Genomic DNA, 5958 nt, shown 5'->3' with positions numbered 1-5958 from the left:
GGAAGTCGTGCATATGGTTTTTAAAGTATCACTCTTAAGAGCAGATAAAATGAGAGCAGGCTAAGAGAAAGTGGTTGACATAAATAACCTGGAGGGAGATAGAAACCATAAGCCTTAGTCCCAAAGGAAATAGGATTGTCAAAGGAAATGTACAGGAGAGTGAGCTGGGAGGAGAGGGGTTGTTCAGAGAAGGCATATCTTAAACTGAGAGTATGGCAATGTAGTTATTGGTGACAATAAGTTCTAGTGATCACAGTGCCCTAAGAAGAAATCCAGAATTTATTTAGACGTATTAAAAAAGAAACATTGGTAGAAACATAGGGAAACTCCTGTACTAAGAGGTATTGTGTGTCCTTGAGTGTATATCACAAGTTTTAAGAATATTCAGAGCCACGGGGAATTGGAGCAGGGTTTCTGGAAAGTGACCTCAGTCTGGTCATTCTTAAATTATGATTCATGTAGAAAGCAAAGGAGAGAGTAAGAAGAGTCTCAGTGAGCTCAGACCAGTTGTCTATGGTGGAGCTGCCAAAATTGGAGGGCAGCAAAACAGGCTGTATATGTGTCTCCCTCTCTCCTTTGTTAATAAAAACCTGGAAATCTTACTTTAGTGTTTGAAGTTTTCACTTGGCCTTTTCTGATGGTAAGGTGGAGGTCTCAGTGAAGAAGTCATTCTTAAAGGCCTAACTCTAAATTGTTTTGCATGTGTGAGTTGCAAAGATGAGAGAAGATGCCTTAAACATATACATTCCCTGGTCCAAGACACTTGCATCTAGTGATGCAATGGGACGAATATACTCATTTTTTAACATGCACAGGCAAATATTAAAGATTCCTTGATGTGGGCTAAAATAAAGTATTATGAAGTTTTAGCATGATTGAAACATAGACTCTAAGGATAAGTCAAAAATACAAGAGAAGTGGCATCAGAGCTATGCTTTGAAGGATACTCTACACTCTGACAGAGATGAGAGTGGGAGGATTTCCAGCTGCTAGATATGGGATGAACAGAAATGTGCAGTCATGAGATCACGTCTTGGGGCACTGTTCTCCTTGGCCACAAGGCAGAAGATATATAACACAACAGTGGGTGTAACAGAGACCGGGGTGCTCCGAAAGGCATAGCTATTAGGCATGCAATTACTTTCAAGTATCAATGAAAACAGCAACAAAAAAATCTTAGGAGATTCCCAAACAAAAAAAAGGGTATTTTTTTCTGAAAGAAAAAGAGTTTCTAGGCAGGTAATTTCTGGTACTAGTTCATCGATTTGAAAATGCTACCTGAGATCCAGGTAGCAATTTTGATCTGTTCCATCTACTGGCTATTGAATATAAACTTTCCTTTCTTGAAATTGACACTGTATTCTCAAGGTACTGTGAGACTTACTATACCCCACTTACCAGAGAAAAAAAGGTAATCAGAAGAAAGGGGTGAAACAAGCATAGTTTTATTTCTTAGTAAAGAAAAGGCTTCCTGATAATTCTGTCACCAGACTGAATTCACTGGCCAGTGATGCAAGGTCTGGGTTGCCTTTGGTGGAAGGGGAACTGCTAAATTCATTCTTTAGTTTCTATGTAATGGAGGGGAGAGTAAAGGATGTGAATAGCACTAGGTGGGCCAATCAAAAGTCTGTCACAAATCCTAAGGAAGTAGTTCAGACCTAAGATATTAGTCACAAGATGATGCAATAGTAAATGGCAGATCATGGTTATGTTGTAGAAATCCGTTGTTAGGAAATTGATGTAAAGTATATGGAAATGGTGAAAGGGTGAAGGTGGGGAGACCACTTAGAGGCTATTCTTATGGATAAAAAAAGAAATGGTGGGATTGGGGTAAAAGGCACACGAAAGAAGATTGCCAAGGTCTTTGTATTCAGAGGAGAAAACCATTTAATCAAACAGATGTTTGCAAGTTATGCCTTAACTAAGCTAGATTGAAAACGATTAACATTCAAGCCAGAGGAAGCCCAACACCTGTTTTTTTCTGTTGAATTCCAGAAACATTGTGAAATCTTCAAAGAGTTGTAAGACTGAGAGAATAAGTAGTTGTCCAACGGAGATGGGGAACCTAGGCAACTGGGTTGATACAGTTACCCAAGTTTGGAACTACTGTGACATGCCATGCATGCCAAAAATAGATTGCTAAAGGATTCCATGTAATCATATAAGGCAATAAAAAAAGTAAAGTCAAAACTGGCAGGCTCAGATATAATATCATTGTTGTTAATAGGTTAAATGACAACATTGCAATTAGTCATTTTAATAGCTACCACTGCCCACCTTATTTCTTATAATTTAAATTAAAACTGTTAATGTTCCACCTCTTGCCATACTTAAGTGCAGGGAACAGTACACCAACTCATAAACATCTTTTTGGGGGGGGCAGAATTTGGGATTGAATCCAGGGTCTTTGCCACTGAGCTACATCCCCAGTCCTCTTTTATTTCTTATTTAAAGACAGAATATCACTTTAAGTTAACCAGGCTGGGCTCAAACTTGTGATCCTCTTGCCTCAGACTCTTCTAGTGCTGCAATTGCAGACATTAGTCAACATCTTTTACAAGGACATCTGCATTTTTTTCTAATTCCTCTTTGTTCTTTCTAATTATCTACTGCAACTTTTCTCCTCTGTTGTTCTTCTATAGTCTAGAAGAAGAGACTGACACAGAGAAATTGAGTGATTTCTCAGGTGCTCATACAGCAGAACCACAAGGCACAGGAAACTACCCATGTGCACAAGACCACTTTCTACTCAGCACCGGGACTCCTTCAGTAGCTTCCCTCTTGACGGCTGCCCTCGCAGACCATTTCAGCTGTGAAGCAGAGTGGTGGCGAGTCTGATAATTGCACAGTAAATTCTATATGAGCACTCGGAAGCTGTGTCTTCCTGAAAATTACATGGTAAATAATTACATTTGTAGGGAACAAATACTTCAACTATTCGTTACCATGTCAAATGCAATTTTAAGATCTGATGAGGCAAATCTTGTTTAGGAGATGAAAACAGAAGATATAGACCGGATAATTGCCAAGTGATTAAACAGGAAGTTCCATGCATGTATGATTAATGCAAAATGTGCAGATAGGCACTGGGGAGGTTGGGCCAGGAATGAGCTGCGCTATCCCCTGTGGTATGCAGGAGCCTGCGGAGAGCGGCATGAACAGCAGCAACAGAATTCAGGAATAGGAGCTGGCTAATTCACTCAGGGCAGAGGCCATCAGGATGATTGATTTTTTTTCTTTCTTTACAGCATCTCGCTACGCAACTCAGACTTGTAGTGTTCCTCCTGTTTCAGCCTCCCCAGCACTGGATTACAGGCATGTCCCACCATGCCCCATCTTGGTGGCTGGCTCAGCATGGGGCCATCATGGCATGCCACGGCATCAATCAAATCCAGGTCCCTGTGCTTGCCAAGGTGCTTGGGCCACCGAGCTATCTCCCCAGCCCAGAATGACTTTTTTTTTTGGGGGGGGGGAGCAGTCTGGCCTATTGAACACACTGCTCCTAAAGAGTTTTACTGTTTCACTCTCTCTGTTTCTTAAATCCCCAGGGAATTTTTAATTTTTCTTGGTATTTTCTGCTCCCACAATCCTTTCTCCCTGTTCTTTACTAGTTTATATCCTTGGAGCTTCTAAATCATTATCTATGAGAGAGAAAGTTACTTCTTGCTGTTGTTCTTTCATGAGTATTATTCGTGACCTATCCATAAATCACATTTTCTTATGTCATCCTTACCTATTATGAACAGCTGTGGCCTCATGCATTGGGTCCAAGAAAACTTCCTGAACCACTACCCTCATCAGTCTCAGTTTCCTGTTGCCTGCTGCCACTGTCTATTCACCTGCTCACTCTGGTCCACTGCAGAAATAGACACGTGCAAAACCCATGCCATCCCACTCCACAAGGCCCTCTTCACACTAGGGTTTTGCATGTCCAGCAAGTCTCCCAGGACTGGTCATGCTGGAGTCTCACAAAATGGAACAGTATGTGAGACGAAGAATCCCTAGTTCCCCAAATATTAGAAACAGTAGTTAGGGAAATAGAATGAGTAACCGGATACCCAAGCAAGGAGTGAGATCAGTTAGCCATCCAGAGAAGTTACTGTCAGGTTAGTTACTAAGCACACAGAGCTTCAGGATTCCAATTGTCCATTGACCATAAGATGGGGTCCCTTTTCCTCAAAAATAGCAGTTAATAAATTTAGACAACACCTGCCCTCCCTATAGTTATAAATATGCTACACATGGAAAGGATAAGGGGAGGAAGAAGAGATTCGTGAACCAGAGTGAGTGGGTTTTAAGGAAAACAACATGGAAGAGACAGAGTTCAACTTTCAAGTGCAACTGAGGATGGAGTCTGCTAGAAGACCAACTTTTGGTAGTTCTGCTCCCTACGTTGCTAACTTAACCCCTCGCAGTAGCCTCCAGACACAGTGATGACAGGCACAGAGACTGAGGACTGTGAGACTCTTGCTTTCTCAGCCTCCTTTCATGGTGGGTGAAGAGGCTGTTCTTGCACTTCACATGTCAGAGTTGGGCTAGGAATGTTCCTCATTTTCTACCTTTATAAAATGCTGGTGAGTGCCAGTCAGATAGCTCAACAGATTAAGCCTGCTTAGGCAGACACAGGAACTAGGGTTCAACCCCCAACCTTCCCCCCATTCCCCACCCCACGGCATGCTGAGACAGAGATTGAGACTGGGTGTGGTGGCACGCACCTATAATCCCAACACTTGGGAGGTAGAAAATAGGAAGATCACCACAATCTGATCTGTGCAATGAGACCCTGTACTAAATACATAAAAAATAAAAATTAAAAACTAAATGTGGGTGATAGGGCCGGTGAGATAGCTCACTGGACTAAAGCACCTGCTTAGGCAAGTTTAGGCAGGAGCAGGGACCGCAGTTTAATTCCTGGCACTGTGCCCCACACCCAGGGTGAGCTGAGCCTGCCAGAGTCTGGGCACGGTGGCACATGCCTATGATCCCAGCGCTGGGAGAGGAAAATGATCCTGAATGTGCTAAGAACTGGGGTTCAGGGAACTATCAGCTGGCCTCATTTGGGGATGGCAGGAATTCAAGCACCGAGTCCCCCTCCTCCATCTTTCATCATGCAGGTTTCCAGCTGTTTTTAGACAGAGAGAGAAACATAGACATGGCCACAGGACATCTACACTTGCAGTTCAAGCTACATCTTGTCAATACAGTCCTCTCTTGACAGTGTCTCGGCGCTGGCTATCATTAAAGCACTGGGCAATATTTCACCGTGGAATATTTTCAGATGAGATAAACGATGGGCTGCGGCTGGTGTGTAAAGATGAGACTTGGAGTGGTGAGATGAGACTTGGAGTGGTGCTAAGTGGTTTCCGAGCCGTTGGAGCGTGAGTCGGGCTGGGAAGGAGCGCTCACTCCCTGATAGATCGTTAGCAATCCCCTAACTCCTTACCGGACAATAATATTGACTTTGCATTAGATAAACATGAATCTTCTAAACAAGAGGTGAACACGCAGGAATCATCCTCCCGGCAGCATCATGCAGGAGAAAAGCAGTGGGACACAGTCCATAGAGTTTAATTCTAACTGTAATTACCTTTTCCAGTAAAGTGAGCTAGAGCAACAATTGAAGCCACCTACTACAACAGAGAGCTCTGTGAGGAGAATTAAAGGGTCACCTCCTCTGCAGGACCAATTTTGGTTTTAAACAAAACCCATTATTAACAAATCACAGCCATTAGAGAAGTCTTTTCACACCTTTTTCTTATTGAAAAAAAATTCAAAACAGGAGAGAGGAAACATTAAAGGAAACATTAGAGGGAATTCCAGCAACATAGTAAATTGCTAGTCAAGGGTTAGTATAATGACACAAACAGTGAGGCTAGGGTTATAGCTTAGTGGCACAGTGTTGACCTGCAAGCTCAAGGTCCTGAATCTGATTCCTACTACTACTACTAACAATAATAA

The sequence above is a fragment of the Octodon degus genome, unplaced genomic scaffold, assembly GCF_000260255.1.
Source record: "Octodon degus isolate 3935 unplaced genomic scaffold, OctDeg1.0 scaffold00133, whole genome shotgun sequence".
NCBI classification, from domain to species: Eukaryota; Metazoa; Chordata; class Mammalia; order Rodentia; family Octodontidae; genus Octodon; species Octodon degus.
Note: the sequence above shows the minus strand (reverse complement) of the source record.